Below are 17,310 nucleotides of genomic sequence, written 5' to 3'. Positions count from 1 at the left end.
CATTGCAGAGGTCCATGGCAAGCAGCTGGGCTGAGAGCAAGACAGGAGAAAGGGTGGTGCATAGAAAGAGGCAGAGTTAGTTTACAAACCCTTTTGATTTCACTCTGACTTTCTTTGAATGAAAGCCACAATACATCATTCTAGTTTCTGTGCCAATTAAACCTCTTTTTTTTAAGTTCTCACCCTATTTTGCTGTTTTGCTGCCCTTCCTTTAAGGACAAATCTTATGTCCTTCTCAAAGCTACAACTAATCAAAGTCCTGTCACAGTGATCAATTTCCTACCCAAAAGCACAGGTTCCTCTTTTCCCCATCTGTTATTCTCTGTATGAAGCTTTGACTCCTTTCAGCTATTACTGGGCATTTTGCTGGCACATGTGACTGACCAGTGTGCAGCAGATAAAATTATGCTCTCTTCTTCCTGTTCATCTGCCGTGATTGTAACTTGCATCTCCAGTGGCGGCGAGCAATGCTGGACCTCCCTCAGGTAACGCGCTGCCTTCTGGTCCCTGTGGCTTGACAGCTGGTCTGGATTTGTTTTGCTCTATTCAACTTCCCCTGCGGTTTGAACAATTCCTATTCCTTTCATTGTTCTCTATCAAGAAAGTAATTTCTGAGCGGTGCCAGCTTGGGATGAAAGTGAGGGATAGGCAGAGCCAGTGAGGAGGTGTTGGAGCAGCCCACCATGGGGAAGGGGATCCTCAGTGTGTCTTCTCCCACCTCCCACCTCCCACCACACCCCCCTCCGATGCCGAGAGAGGGAATATCCCCTGCTCCTTTTCCTGCTGTTTCTGCCTCTTCCTCCTCATCCCATCTTCCAGAAGCCTCCTCCGGCAGGGGCAGCTCGGGCCATCTGGCACCCAGGTGGGGGCATGAGGCCGGACACAGCATGGGCGCAGCGGCAAGGGGCTGAGCTGCACTCTCTGCTTCAGCCGCAGAGCCCTTCCCTGCGGCTTCCTCTTCTTCTCTCGTCTCATCTCTGCTGTGTATTGCCACACGGTTTTGGCCCTTTTGGTTTGTCCATCGATCTCAATTTCTGAGTGGTGGCTATTGTGTCTGAAGTACAGATGACTGCCTACATTCTATGCATCCCTTGATTAATTCATGTTCCATTCCCCCGTCCCCACACTCTCCTGTGTATTGAATCAGCTACACAGGTGAAAATATGGAATAAGTCTGTTACGCTATATGATCTATGGTAATTTATAGCAGAATCTGATCCCTTCCCTCTTCGTGGTTCCTGACTGTATCATAATAATATCTTATTAAATGCTTTAGACAGCTGAGTAATCTGTTTGGCTATCTCATATCTGTGCTTCACTGTTCTAAACCCATATGCTTTTTGTTTTCCCCATGTCACATGTGTCAATTTGTTTGTCGAGCTCTGGTTCTTGAAGACTGCCGCAGTCACTCTCTCCCCAACACCGAAAGCTTTTCAGTGTCCTCCGTCCCACCTTATTGTACCCACTCTCAGTTGTTGTAGTTCTTCCTTCTTGATCTACCTGCGCTCTTCAGGGGACTCAGAAGCTCAGTCCGACTGGGAGAGTCCGTATGAGCCTGCAGACCTGGTGTGGTCTACACAGACACAAGAAGATCTGGTGTCTCTTTCAAGAGTTAGTCTCTCTGCGGTGCCATGGTCCTGTGCCCACGAGTCTCTGGAGAGCATAGCTGGCCAGCAGATACAGGACGAGGCTGGCAGATGGTTCGGGATACCCAGTAGAAATGTTCGCTTTATTATACATATGCCTCTCTTCCTCATCTGTGAGTTTAATGGAAATGCTTCCCTGGAATGCAGTCTGAAAACAGTGCCAGGCATAGGCTGGAAAACAATGGGAAAATACTGTTGGGCTGTGATTTTATTGTTTTTTTCCTGGGGAACTACTCTGTCTTTGAAGCAGTCCCTTTGGGACTCATTCAGAAACATCAAACTGATGCTGAAATGCATGACATCTCTTTGGTGTAGAGATGAGATTCTAGGAATGCAAGCTGATATTTACATATATAAAATAGGGAGCTGAATTCCCTAGTTGCTGTCAGGTCACTTGGTTTCTAGCCAGGAGGTTATGCTACAAGCTCACTGTGGAGGTTTCCCCTTAAAAGGGTAACTGTAACTTTGCATGACATGTCCTATATTTGAAAGTTTACTGGAATAGGGGTTTACTTTACATAGGAATGTGATTTTTTGTAAACGTTTTTTCAAACAAATATTTGGATGAGTAGATAGCCTATGGTAGGTGGAATCATATCACTAAAATATGCTGATAGTCTCTCCTATGAAAAATAAAGCAAGCACTGGCAAACATCTTCAATGTGTAATCCTCATCCGTTCAATGATGTTGTTATTTGTCTCAAAGGCTACCTCCTCCTGTGAGGCAGAAGAGTTTTTCTAGATATCTCCCCATAAGCCTTCTTGTTGGACCATTCAGTACTGACAACTATAATAAACTCTCTCTCTTCCTAAAGAAATGAGCATATTCTCCAAGGTTATGTAAAAACAATAAATGTAGGACCTTGAAACGTCATGTTTACCGATCTTTTTACAGAGGACAACTTAACTGACGAGCTTGGTGCCCTCAGCTGTTCTCTGACTCTTCAGCTAAGGAATAATTTCTGAAGTTAGATGGCATTACAGGCTTTCTGTTATTCATACTGCTTATTTAAAGTGAGCCATTTTTTTTCAGAAATTTTACTTGTAAAATTTAACAGTGTTTAAAAGCTAACTGCTTGCAGAAGCTCTGCAAGCTCCCTGGAAGGACTATCAGGATAGCAGAACATGGTGGGTAAAGCTGAGGCCAGATAGGCTATTCCAGCTCCTCAAATAAGGGGAGAATACTTGGTGGGGAAAGTCATTACCCAAAGAATGCAATGACAAAACAGCACGTTATTCCAGAGTAGTACTGGACATTTCACAGGATCATAAAAATCTTGGCTTCCATTCATCGAGGGCCTTTAAGCAGTTGAGTGATCCAACTGCATTTGAGTGCCTAGCAGACAAGTGCTTGCTTAGTGTTACATTAGGTTTTGTAAATCTAGCATGTAAAACTACATGACATTCATGAAAAAAAGAAAAAAAGAAGAAAAAAAAGAAATTTCTTTTTATTCGGGTAGAGAACTGTATTCCTCTGTAACTGATAGAATGATCAGGGACTTTACAACTGTGCAAATACTGTCTGGCTTCAGAGAAAGTAACTGTTTGGGTGCATAGTTTTAGCATGGGCTCCTCTCAGGAAAGATCTGGAGATTATTGGATTATAAAAACTAGCCTTTTTTTTTTTTTTAACATGAATGGAAAATAATTCTGCTTTTCAGTCACAATGAAAAACATTCATGTGTTTGCTCCGATTACATTGTTTTGCATCTTTTAAAAGTTGAGGCTGATTATTCATGTTGCTCACAGAAAATCTCCATACAGTAGTAAAATCACTCGGCAAAACTGATCTTTAATTTAAATGCTCCTTGTTCTAATGCGAGCGTTACCTGGTCCTGCAAACACTTGAGTTATAGCACAACAGATGCTTTTTTTTGGTCAATTACTCCAAATTTGGAAGGCAGGATTTGGTAACAGTTTAGTTAGACCAGTTTACTAATCAATTATAGACAATGATACCTCCATTTAATGAGAATTCTAGAGAAATGAATGTGTGGTGAGGTTTTTATTCATATTTAGGATATTAAATAAGCATAATGGATTTCATGATGGCAACCAGTAGACAAGAATGCATTCCTGCACATGCCATGTTTCTTCCTTACTCAACCTTTAAGAACTTGCTTTAAGAATCTTAGATTTGTAGTTCTGTCACAGTTTCTTCAAAAGTGGGGGAAGGGTAAGTAAGGTATGAACTTAACAGTATTTACATTTGAACACTAAGCAATTTCTGAAGAGTGTGGTAGGAACTAGTTATTGCAAGAACTATTATTTAGTTTAATTGATCCCAGCTGGGCTTGGAAGAGATTCCAGCCAAAAGCATGCGAATACTTGCCAAGAGCCTGTCATATTTGATAGCTCACACTGCTATGAACTTGGCTAAGAGAGGTCAGTCACATAGCAAAAACTAAGCTCTCCTCCGCTGTATCCAGGCTAGCTTAAAAATGCAGATACGTTGCCAGCTGACTAGCAAGCCTTTCTCCTTTCAACCTTGTTTTAAGAGGCCCCTGGTTTCTTGGAAGTGGGGGAGTGCAGCACTGTGAAGCAACGGGAAGATGTTCCACACGTGGAACGATGGGCAGACACAGCTGCTCTAGGATCCTTTGGGCATCTGTTTTCATTAAAACTTCACTTGTGCATTTGACCTATCAGCTGGATTCAGCCCACGTCACTGGTAAAGGTACACAGTGTATGCAACACCACTAATTAATCAACCTTGCTTTAAAAAAATCTCCCCTCTGTCAGAAATACCTTCTTCTTCTTTTTAGGGCACCTCCTCCTCAGCCTTTGCTAACTTTGTTAAAGATTAGAAAAGTTTGCGTAACATAATTTAGGACAAACCATCGCAACAAATACCCCATATATATTACAGGACCAGACGCATTAAATCTAATGAATTTCACATTGCTTTCCTTCCTTGATAACTACCTGAATAATTTAGGATACAACAATAATTTTAAAGAAATATGAAACGTCTAATTAAGGACAATGAATTATCTAATCAACTATGCCTTTCCTTCTCAACTCACTTAGTAACTATAATTATTTATGTTATTCTAAACAGCTAAGCAGGCACCCCTTTCCTTGTTGAGATTTATACGCTGGGTTTCCTCTGTCCGTTTTCTCTGTTGGACCGTAACCACTGTGGTGGAACTCCCTCAGCCTCTACAGAGAAGTAGTTCCACTTTGCCTAAATAATTAAATATTCCTTGGACCAGAGGACTGGAACCTCTACAAAGGGCTTATTTTTTCCCTTCTTCTTTATTTTTTGTTTCCCTCTTACCCGGTGAATATTTAATTACAGAGTGGAAAAGTCCAACAGGAGAGATGGAGTCAGGGAAGATCCTCTAGGTCAGGGGAATTGGCTTTCGAGCAACATTGTCCCACTGGAGTGAAACAAACTTATCCTTCCATAGCTGAAGATCTGGCTCATTTAATCCAATGTACTGTCATTCTGTTTTTCAGAATAAAGACTTTCAGGGAGCACCTTTATGGGGAAAATTAAACAGCTACTATGAACATAATCACTAAACTTATAAAGTGCACGTTACACGGGTTCATTATTAGTAAATTTGGCAAGTGAGATACAGAAATGAACACAGTGTAACAAAGTGAGGGGTTTACCTATCATAGGGAATAAGTAATGGGACATGGAGGTTCGGGAAACTACTCAAGGGATGTGAATCATCTAGGCCACTGACTGGTTGCAATCAAAGCTTGTACTACCTGAAGTGCTTACTGAATTAAAAATAAGCTATATATCTCTGTCCAGTTCCTGTGAACATAAATATGTAGCATCTTCACTATTTTTAGATGGTATTCTTGCCAGAGAAGAAGTCTGGGCAGCTGCAGGGAACACATTGTCTTCTCTCTGTTGTTTTCAGAATCTGCTGAGGATTCATTGCGACGTGCTATGACACTGTTCCTGCTGCTGTTAATAATGGTTTAAGAGCGGGACAGAGCACTATGAATTTAGGGAGAGTGAATGGCAAGGTGTGTGCTAGATGCTATGCTCACAGAATTGGGAGACAGGAAAAGCAGAAGCAATAAAAAGCCATCAAACGAGCACTCTAGTGTTAAAGCACTGAAGAATCAGATTTGTTTAAAAAAAAAAAAAGAAAAGGTTCATTTTGTTTATAAACTCTATAATCATTTGATTAATTTAACAGCTCAAGCTTCTGAAAAGATCAGCTTCACACTGGCCACATTCAGACATTAAAACCTAGGACGTCTGTGACAATTATGCTAACTTTACACCAGCTATGTAGCATAACCCTCTTGCCAACCCTCTTGCCTTGCAAACTTACCATCCAGGTGTTAATTTTACAGTGAAAAAAATGAATGGTCATGATCACCTTACAAAATTTCTATTTAACAGCATCTAGTTAAGTAGAGAGACCATATTTCAAAGAGGAATTATGGTCTGGACACAGTTAAAAATCTGTAACAGATTCATTGGCAACTTCATTGTGTAAGCAGAGAGAAACACTGTGAGGGAAACACTGTTAGGTCAAAGTTCAAAACTGGGTACTCAAATAGAATGATTTTAGCAGCCAGGTACTAGAAATGGATATGTAGATGCCAGATGTAGGTGTTTATATTTGAATCGAGTTCCACCTATATAGACTACAGCACCACTTTTGAGTGGTGAAGTGTAAAAGAGTGACCCGTCATAATGAAGAGAGGCAAAGCAAAGGGTGACCTAAGTCTCGGACTAAAATAGTGTGGTGAGGGTGGTTGGGCAGAGTCAGGTAGAGATAGAACATTGATTATTTCATATTCTCTCATACACTGCATGGCTTGCAATTCTGCCTAATTTAGTCTAGTTCAAGCTTTCAATAATGCGAGTCGCTGAGCATTTGCCCATTTCCGTAGCTTCCTGGACTGAGGTAGAGCATCAAAAGCAGCGCAGATCCAGTTCAGGCACATGAGCAGAAGCCTGTGATGTTGTGGGACGTTACTGCATGGTGTTAATGTTAGGAATTCAGTGGGCTAGCATCCTGCTGGCGTTAGCAACACTCACGGTTTCTTTAGGCTACACCAGTAGCTTGTACCACCTTCTCTCAGGCACCAAGTGAAAAAGTAAGCATACTGTAGATACTCGTCACCACATCCTGTTTAACTTGGGCAGCCAGCCCTCTTTTGCCATTTCTGTCTTGGCTCGTCGTCTTGGTTGTAGGCAGAATGATTGCAACTGTTTTAGATGATGAAGGATTTCTCATGTGGGGAGCACATTTCATGACTAGAAATGTTTAACATTAAGAGAAGCTGAAGTTTGTAATAGTAATTCTTTTTGGACCAAAAAAAAAAAAAGTAGCTTTTTGAACAAAAATTAACATCTTTGAAAAGTTCAATTGAATGAGAACTTGTTCTAGCTTTTAAATGAAAATCCAGAGACCATAACTTCTAGTTTTGAAACTGCTTACAGAAATATCCTTTGAAAATGGATTCTTTCTATGAAAAATATCATTTTGGAAATCAATTAAAAAAACCCAACAACTTTTTATCTCTGTTTTAGAAAATAGTCATTAAGGCATTTTTGTATAGAACAGAGATATTGATGATGTAAATAACTATATAGAATACAGTGCATAGAACTGATATTTAGAACAAACATACATGTTCTGAATAACACTGATTAAAGGATAGTAATTAATAGAAAAGGAATGTCATGTTTAACTCTCCTACTCTGTTACTAATTTTTTGTATATTTCTCAGTAGAAAGATATGCAGTAAAATGCTGCAATTACTGTCATAGTGCAGTAGAGTTGGAATTACAGCCTGTTGATTCCAACCCTGGAAAAAGTCTCAAGAAACAACTGAGTCTGTACCTAGACCTGCACTGATATCAGGGATGACACCTTTCTACCTTAGTGACATCAGGACTGTGTTCAAAGTAAATATTGTGGTATCTTACACATATGGTTATCTAGAAATAGATTTATTCTTGTAGTCCCAAACCAGCCAGGTACTAGAAACAATACCAAACTTCAATTAAATGCATTTCACTTAGGAAGGGCTGTGCATGGGCTTTCACTTTCACTGAGAAGCACGACCAATGTGGTGACTGTCTTGACGGTGTAAAGAAGAGTGTAAAGAGGCTGCTTTGTTATACATGCCAGTTATCGGCCTACACAACAGAGTAAAGGATTAATAAATATCAAATTAATTCTCCTTCAGGTGGGTAGTGGATTAAAGCTACTGAGGAAGATCCACTCCAGTAGTTATATTGCTTTGGGAGGACAATGTGTCTATTCATTAGGGTTAGTTAGAGAAGGGAGACCATGCTATTCTTGACCTTTACTTTAAATTATTCTTCAAATGTCAATCCTCTTTTTTTTTTTTTTTTTTTGCTGTAGTCTCTGTATAACAGAGTGCGGGTTCATTAAGGCTTAAAGTGTAAAGCTGGTGTACACTACTTAATGGAAAAGGAATTCTGTTTTTCTCAAGTATTCTCTATATGGTACAAAACAAGACCATTTTATACATTTTTATAAAAAAATGTATGCCACAAAAGAAGATGTCCCTCAGACAGCTGTACTTTACCAGCTTCAGAGTTTTTATGTGTAGGTCTCCCCTTCAGCACCACGCCATGCCAGCGACGCGCAGGTTTGACGCCAGGAGGGCGCTGCAGAAGGAAGCCATGAGCTGCAGTTGCCTGAGGCAGGTGGAGGCACTGCAGGGATGCTGAGTGGCAGGTGCCACAAGCCAGGGAAAAGCTCTGCAGGCAGATTTTTGGTCTGCGTGCACACGTGGTGCTTTAAGCATGCTGGAACCAGTCTTGCTTTCGAATCTTTAACAGGGCATCTGAGGAAGGGAAAAGGCATTTGATGATATACGCAACGCTTGTAGTAATAATTTTACTTCTTAGAAGGGTTTTTACTGCTCTGCATAACTCCTCAAGGAGTAAAGTTGTGCACAGTGTGAATACAGAGAGCAAAACTATCTCCGTACTAAATTGCTGGAGAACAACCCTGTCTGTTGATTCATACTTTAGCTATTACTCCAACTCTACCACAAAGGAGCATTTTCTTCTTATTTGTATAGCCCTGTCCTCGAATGATAAATATCAGTTTTCATTCTTTTGTATTCAGTGGTCACTGTTAACCACCAACAGTAAGTAAATAAAGCAGACCATCTTGCATGTGTTGTCTGCTGTAAAATCTTAGTTTACACTACATTAAAAGCAATGATGTCGTCTGACAAAGAATTAAACTGACCTTGTGGATCATAGTCTGACCTTTTGTTTTACATAACCACTATCAGTGTTGTCAGTTAGGCAGTAATTTTCATTTTTCCACATTCCCTTCTCTCAGGTCCAGGGTGATAGTTTAAAGTAGCATAGAGGGGTTTTCTTTACTACTACTTGCCACTTGCTAATTTTTGCTTTCCCTCTCTTTCTATTATGTCTTTTGTTTGGCTTTTTTGTCTTGGCATTCAATTTTTTTCCTCTTCCAATGGCACTTGAAAGATATTGAATTTCAATAATGTTAATGATTTTAATGATTGATATTTTAATAACATGTGTTCTTCCTTTTGTTTCAGTTCAGAAATTGGATGTTGAAAATCATGAACAAAGAACAGACTTGCATGGGAAGTTAGCTACCACCAGTTTAATATTAGTCTACCAGGTGAACAAAAGTCTTAATCTGAAGTTTCAATCTGGGCTTTTATCTTCCCATGGTTTCTTTCCAATGAAATTGCATCCTTGTCCTTTCTGTGGCCCTCAGATCAGTCTCTGCAACTTCTAAGTGGCAGATAAAGGAAATCCTTATTGCTTCAAACAGCTCTTCCTATTCGCAAGGACCTACAACGTGGTTTCCTAAAACACAAGATGACAAGGCCACTCACCTATGAAATGCCACTGGAGGTGGTTTCACAACTGGAATTATGAAGCCCGGTTCCAACTAACCGTTGCCTGTGCCTCAGGGGTGTCAGCAGAGCCCTTCCCCAAAGCACAGGCATGAAGTTCAAACGAAGAGCAATGACCTATGCGATGTGGATTCTATTCAAAATTGAGAAGGATAAATATAGTTTTTAACCAGGATTTTAAGCTAAAGTGTTCAAACTGAAAAGGCCAAATATGAGGAGGTGCTAGTCTTATGTAATGTAAAAGCTGAATCACTTCTTTAATAGCTATAGCAGTTAAATGAACAAATTCAGTTACATTAAATTATATTTTCTTACCTGTTTTCTTGATGGTATGTACTATTACGAACTTCAGTTATATTGCTATTAAATGGGGATATTTTTCACTGTTCAGGTATGAGTGTTTAAATGGTGCTAAATTTCCAGGTATGTAGATGTGCTAATTAAAAATTTAAAAAGTTTTTATTCTAATGGGAATAAATTCTGAATCAATTCACAGTTCAAGTTCTGAAATAGTTTGTAAAGTTTTGCGTGATTCTTGAGTACTTCCAGGCACTTGAAAAAAACATGGTGCAGAAAAGTCCATAGTGTACTGTTTCTGAAACTCACAAGTTAACCTCAGCGTTGTTAATTTAGTAATAAATTTTTGTAAGAACTGCAGTTCATTTGACAGTATAGTTTTCAACTTTATAGACAACCCAGATATTAAAATTCAAATAGCTTCTGGTTTTATGGAAAATGGCAGAAAAATAAGGGGTTTTTTTAATCAGTAACTTTTGACTTCAAGTCGAGATTGGTAGGCCTTAATATTGTTGAAAGGCAGAGTATTTCATGTCAGTCATAGGTTAAAATTGCTCGTAAGATGATAAACAGTCTGGTTTTGCAATGGACATTTCAGTTCACTGGATGCAAAGGCAACTAAAGGAACCCCCAATATGCTCACTGTCCTACACATCTGCTGTCCTCTGTGGCCACCCCAAGGCTGTAGTACCCGTCAAGGTCAGCTGGAAGATTCATCTTTTCTGAGCATCTCTGCCTGGTGCTCTGTGCTCTAGAGCAAGGACCCAAGTATCAGTTGATCTCACAACTACCTGGAGTACATGAAAGTTTACTTATAATTCAGGACTTCTTATTTCAAGACCAAGCACCTTAATTGTGGATATGTCTATTTATTTCCATTTTCTTGCCTACTCTTTTTTCTTTTTTACTTTTTTTTTTCCTGTTTCTAAATACTGGACAATGTTCATTTCAAGTATTGGGTTGCATCTTTTTGTTTGTATGTACTAGAGCTTTTTTTTCAAACTCTCTATTTATTTTAAAACTAATTGCACATTTCATTTAAAGCCTAGATTCTTCCTTAGAAATTGGGGTTTTTTTCAAACAACTTCTTTGTTTCTGTTGCTGGATAAGAAGGAAAAACTGACATTTTCTTTTGTAACAGCACTAGGTCGTAGTATAGTAAAACTTGAAGAGCACTGCCAAGTCTTCCAGCTGCACTTTCCCCCTTTAGTTGTACTGATAGGCTTTTCCGCTCCTTCCCATGTCTCAGATAACTAGTGATGTTTCTGAATGCTTCTTTTATCAGCAGGGATAATCTTTGTACATCAGCTTTGCAGCTTTCCATTTAGTCCAAGACATGTTTGCCTCAAATATAAACAAACACAAATTTTGTAATACACTTTGTCCACACCAGCTGACATAGCTTTTTGGATAGGTATGATACCACTGCAGACCAGCACTGTTAGTACCAGAGCTTTTCTTCATCTTTTTTTGACTCCACCTCCTGATATTTTAGTTGATGTTCAATATTTGTGCTGCCACTTTCGAAGTCCTCATAATACAAGGGCATATCTCAGATTCTTGCACAATTTGTCTAATATGCCTTATCCACAAGGGAAAAATAGCTTTATACTGCTCAAGAGCAGCCTGTGGGAGACGTTTCAGCTGCTGGTGACTCACCAGCTCATGATCAGCTCTGCAGCTCTGATGGTGCTGAGGCTGTTGGGGGGGTCAGATATGGAGTGAGGGGAGGAAGCCCAATGGTGCTGGTGACCCTGCCCTGGTTAGGAGTGGGCTGCCTGTCCAGCAGCATGGTGGGATCCCTGGGACATCCCTGCTGCCACCTGCTCACTGTGCTCACCCACAAAGCTCCTGACGTGAGATGGGCTTCATGATCTCTGCCATAGGAGGCTCTTGGAAGGGCTGCTCGGGGTGTCCCAGACACCACTATCAAAGCTAAGAGAGAATCTCCATTGAAGAAGTTCAGGCTAATGCTCCTGTTATCTAGGAGCCAGAAGCCAGGTTTTCCAGAAATCTTCCAGTGTTTTTACCTTAGTAAAGTCCAAAAGTTGCCAGTTTCAATTTTAAGTGCAAAGCAAATATCCACTAAGAACAGTGAATGTTTCTTTATTAAGACTAGGCTGTTTGCAATTATAAGAAAGTAAATACTGATTTTACGAAACACACACTGCTTATTTCCACCTGCGTCTGATTCAGCTATGTGCCAAAAACCTGGGTTTCAGCACCTACATGTGTCCAGGATGTTTTTCAGAAGGCAAATGAAAATTAATTTTAAATATATCATAAAAACAACAGGTGTTTGGGATTTTTTTTTTTTTCATTTATGTCCATGACACTACTGCAGGATAAATAAAAAGAGATTGGTGAGAAAATTGTATGGACAGCAATCAGGGGAAAAAAAGGCAAAGTTTTTATGAATTTTATTATCACATCAATGTTAAGCTTAGTGAAAGTTTTAATCATGTCTATAAACATTTAATAATATAATAAAGTTTAATAATAACTACATTATGTGTGACTCAGTTTTTTCTTTAGTCAAACTTGGATTGGGAATTTAATAGTAAAGACATGAAAACTAATTGCAGTTTATGCCACACTTTTTTTTGGTACAATTAAATTATCTGTTGTTACTATTAACATGCCATGTGTGTTTAATACTGTAAATTGGCTTACCCTCCTGTTTGGAAAGTCCGATGCCAATTTTTCTTCCTCAAGGTGTAAAGTGTGGCGCTTGTAATGATGTTTATCACAGGTGACAAAATGAAACATGGAAGGTTTTGCTAGAAGATATCCAAGTGTTTTCTGTCAGACTGGAAATATGATGTGGCTGCAGTCCCTCAACATATTTTGACCTAATAGATGGGAAAAGAACAGAGAGGGTGCTATGAAGGGGAAGAGGAGAAACAAAGGGATGCAATCAGAAGAAAGAGAGAGAGGAATGGGAAGAAAAAGTACCTGCTTTAAGGTATGCTTTTGGACTAATGGCTATTTTACAGAGAAAGAGGCCACACAACTCAACCTTCCTCCTTTGGTGCAGAAGTAAAATACAGGATATGTGGTGGGTGCTGGTGTTCAGACATCTCTGCATGAGTTTCCTCCTAATGGGAGATCTTCCCCTGCATGTAATAGGGCTGGTCAGAGGGTGGCTGCAAAGGTATGTGTAGAAAAACTGGTGAGAATTTTCTTCAAAAGTCTGAAAAATTGTTCACCACCTGTAATGGCAAGTGATATTCTACATGTGCATAGAAGGAAAGAAAAATCTCACCAGAAATGTGTAATTTTCATATGACAAGAGGATTAAGGGTTGTGAAGACACATTCAACATATTTCTTCTGTATAAAGTTTCATGTATCTTGAATCTGGACTTCATTATATGATTTGCAGGTTTAATGTTACCTGGCCTTTTTATCATTTTACTCTCCAGAACTGGATGAAGAACACTTGTTTTGTAAGTCAAGCATATCTGAAGCTTGACTGTGTTAGAAGTATTTATTGTCCTTGAGGTTTAAATGAACAACTCCACCCTCCAATGCAATGACGTAGCATAAAACCCTGGAAGAAATGCACTATTTGGGTTTTTTCTCTATCTGCCCACAGTTTTAGGCTATCAACTGTAAGAACAAATGCCCAGAGTATGTTAGCCAACTGAAGCAGTTGGGAGTTGAGTCTTGTTATCATTTAGCATATACCCAAATTATTAAGATCATTCTTAATTCCTATTGATTAAAATATAGGCTTCCAGGGTGACAGAATTACCACTATGTCTTGTTCCCACATCGGTGCACTGTCTGACACTGCACCTATACTGCCTTCCCTAGTCATGCATCAGGGAAATTTTGAGTTCAGAGAACAATTTGTCCTGTGTTGGTAGGCAACTGAGTTTGATTAAAAACCAGTTTGTGCACATAATCAATGGAGAAAGTCACTATAAACCTGCTTTTCCTTGCTAGACAAGTAACTCATTCCAGCATTGAGCCAAAGATGAAGTCAATGTGTAAATGCGGAAAATGGGGACCGGAGGATGAGCTTGATCTTTAGGTCATGTCAGTGCAGATACATATATGAAGTGTGACAGCATGATAATGCAGAGGTAAAAGTACCAAATACTCAAAAATCAGAACATAACACTCCATGACCACTTATAGAGCGCTACAAATTCGTGTACACTATTAAAAATGCAAATGGTTACACTCTGCTAGGAAATAGCAACTCTACTTCTCATCAGAATAAAATAAGGAAACTCGAGATCCAATTGACTTTATTCCAAGGCATTTTAACATTTCAAGAGATTACTCATTTTGTACAGGAATTTCCAAAGAAACGTGTGTCTTATAGAGGAAATGAAAACCCTTCATTTTAGAGCCAAATTCTCCTATTTTTTACCATCTTACCTCATAGAAGAATGCATGGCTCTTGGAAGCCCAGCTTAGAAAAATGTTCCTATTGCTTTGGCTTGTTGTTATTGAAGATTACAGGATATTATAAGCTTTTTGTATGACTTATTTCATTGTTTGCAATGAGAAAAGGGAATTTTCAATAGTACAAAGTAAAACTGAAATGACAAGTAACACAACTGTCTAACGACACTGACACTAAAATTGTAATCAGACATCTGAGGGTCAGTCGAGGATGTATTTGAGTCTCTTCTACCTGAAATAAATGTTTTAGATTTCATCTGCTTCTTACTGGCTCACTTTTCATGTAGGCCATCGGCAATACAGTTTAAAATTTCTAGTCTGTTTTGGTGTTCAGTGCTGCCAGATAATCAGAATAAAGGGTTTTTTAAAGAAGTTTAAAACTGGTGCAAAGAAAACATCATGTAATTAAAAGAAAATTTGTCAGCAACTTTAAGCTGTAGACCCGAAGCTGAAATGCTACAGCTTATCCAGGTGAGAGAGTCAGTTCTAGACATAGCTGTCAAAATAACTGGGAATAGGGTTTTCTAGGTGAACGTTATACCATATGGTATTACCCTGCACCAGAAACATTGTATAACTCAAGTTTCTTTATCCTGAATCCTATGAGGTGTGTATAGTTCATAGGACATTAGTCTTCTGTCACCTGAGCCTTACCTCTGTATCCTTTGTGGATAGAATAAATGGTGGGAGACATTAATAAATGAGAGGAATCAAAGAATACAGACTAATAAACGGAAATAGTGCAAGTGTAAACGGGTAACTAGAACACATGGTGGATGAGCTGACAGCCAGTGCTCCCAGTTCAGGTGCCATACAGGCTGCCGTACGCCACTGTGAGGTCACTGTCATCACTGACAGCGGGGAGATGCCCCCGACCAACCTCTTACCGGTGTACTGCAGGAGACTGCTCCTATTTTACACAGCACGGAGAAGATGCCCTGGAAACCCCAGCTGCTAGACAGATATAAAACAGCTTTAAAGTTGTTCTAACTTTACACAGCCATAAGAATTAGGAGAAAATAAGAGTAGCAAAAAGCTGTATTTCTCTTTCCTAATTGGATGCAGTACCTAAGGGAATGTTTGGCCAGTCCCACAAATCACTGTCTAGGATTTAAATTAGGAAAATTACGTAAGCAGACGTTTACCTCATATTCCTTGTCCCCTCAAATTAAATTTACACTGAATCTTCCATTTTTTATGAGTTTTCATTCAGGTCTTACAAACAGAAATTTGAATTAAGTATTTCCTGTGGGATTAAGCCTCTATTTCTCTGTCCCATTCCTAGAAACATAATTTACTTCTCAAAGTTATTCAGCTTTATTTTTAAATTTTTAAATTTATTTTTACATTTTTAAAGGCACCATCTTGTATTAACAAGTATGCATACATGCGGAAGATGCAGATGTATGCAAAAACATTTAGCCCACTAACTGTGTGGCTCTTCTGTGCCTGAAGGACAGTATTCATTAGAATATCTGCTATTGTATTTACTTTCCTTACACACAGATGTTTTTCAAGAAATCTTATAATTTTTTTAATCATTGTGATTACTCTGGCTATTATAGTTGATTCTTCAAAGAAAACTTGCTCCTCAAGACTCAAGTATTACAAAAGCAATGAAATTGTCATGGCAAGAACATTACGTTGATGCAGACAGAGAGAATGAAATTATCCCTCTCGAGCAGATGCTATCTGAATATAATGCAGTACATGAATACTGATATGAGTCATTATTCATTGCTGGAAGCCTGACCAAAGGATTTAGTACCACTTACTCCTATAACCATTCATATGGAAGCATTATGTCAAAGAAGGAGGAAACAATCCCCACGTCCAGCCTAAACTGGAGGCTACTGGCTACTACTGACTTCACACGTAATGTCTTTTATTCAAAATTACTGATGTAGACAAGTTCCTACATCACTTTGCAGTTATTGAGTGACTTTTTTTTCTTCCCATTTGCTGACAAAGCGGCCTTGCTGAATGTTCTGGAAAGAAAAAAACGGTGACAAATATTTGCAAAAAGCATATCTGGCTTCTTTCTGTCATTGTTCTAGAGAACAGCTTTCCACGAATTCTTAATTTTCACTTCATAGTGATGCATAAGTGATTGAGAATGTCAATGTAAGCCACAGAAAGTAATCCTTCTGTTAATATATACATTCTCAGTCAGATGAAATACTATCTATTAAAGGAGAAAAATTAGTCATACTTCGATTTAATATTATTTGAATCTATTTATTATATAAATACCCTTGTGCTTTCTCATATACTTCATTGTTACTTTCCACATTTGTTTCTGTGGAATTAATGGGATTAATATAGTTTTATTAAAAGACATCTTACTGTACCTTGTAAGGATTTCAAACTGACCCAATATGTGTTGCCATCAACAAAAATTTCATCACTTTCTCAAGTAGAATGTAGGTCAAATTAATATTCTGCAGAGAATCTCAAATTATCTGGAAAATTACAAAAAAAAAAAAAAAAAAAAAGATAATTGTCCTGAAAGCAAAGAAAAATTATCTTGATTTAGTTGCTTATATTTTAAAATGACCTTTATGATCATCTGTAGTATGCTTAAAGTTCATTGGCTTTTCCATCTGACCAGAATTTTCAGAACTATAAACTGCTAATCAATTATTTTTGGATGGGATATTTTTGAGAGATATTGTGGGATTTTTAATCTTTCAAATTTTTATTTCCATTTTTCTCCTATAAGTTAGAATTTTAAAGAAAAAATTAATTGAAAAAATAGATTTTTTAATTGAAAAAATGAAGACATAGGAAATATTGACTACTGAAGAACTTCACCATCAAGTTTCTAGAATTGTAACATTTCACATAGTTGATCTATTCCAAGATTAGACTTTATTTTAACAGACTTGTGAGAAGCTTCATTTTAAAATTCCTGATCACTCCTAAATTAAACGCTTACTCAATCTTGCTTAACACAGAATAATGATGATAGTTCACACATCATGTCATCATCGCAGCTGGATAGTGTCTCCTCATCCTTTATAAAAGTGGACTGAACTAAGCAAATTTTGCATTTCCAAAATCTTTGCCAGCTTTACTAA

General features: G+C 38.5%; 1 long non-coding RNA gene across 3 annotated transcripts in view; it reads left to right on the top strand.

Moving 5' to 3' along the window:
• The window catches only part of LOC129201611 (uncharacterized), a 36,291-nt gene extending 24,057 nt beyond the window's left edge, over positions 1-12,234 (top strand). For all 3 annotated transcript variants that reach the window (XR_008575450.1, XR_008575448.1, XR_008575449.1), the window contains one exon: positions 9,189-12,234. This is a non-coding gene — a long non-coding RNA (uncharacterized LOC129201611). The remainder of the gene's footprint in view (positions 1-9,188) is intronic.
• The last annotated feature ends 5,076 nt before the right edge of the window (positions 12,235-17,310 follow it).

Source organism: Grus americana, chromosome 1 (assembly GCF_028858705.1).
Source record: "Grus americana isolate bGruAme1 chromosome 1, bGruAme1.mat, whole genome shotgun sequence".
Taxonomy (NCBI): domain Eukaryota; kingdom Metazoa; phylum Chordata; class Aves; order Gruiformes; family Gruidae; genus Grus; species Grus americana.
The sequence above is the reverse complement of the archived record's forward strand: the minus strand, read 5'-3'. Positions and strand labels throughout refer to the sequence as shown.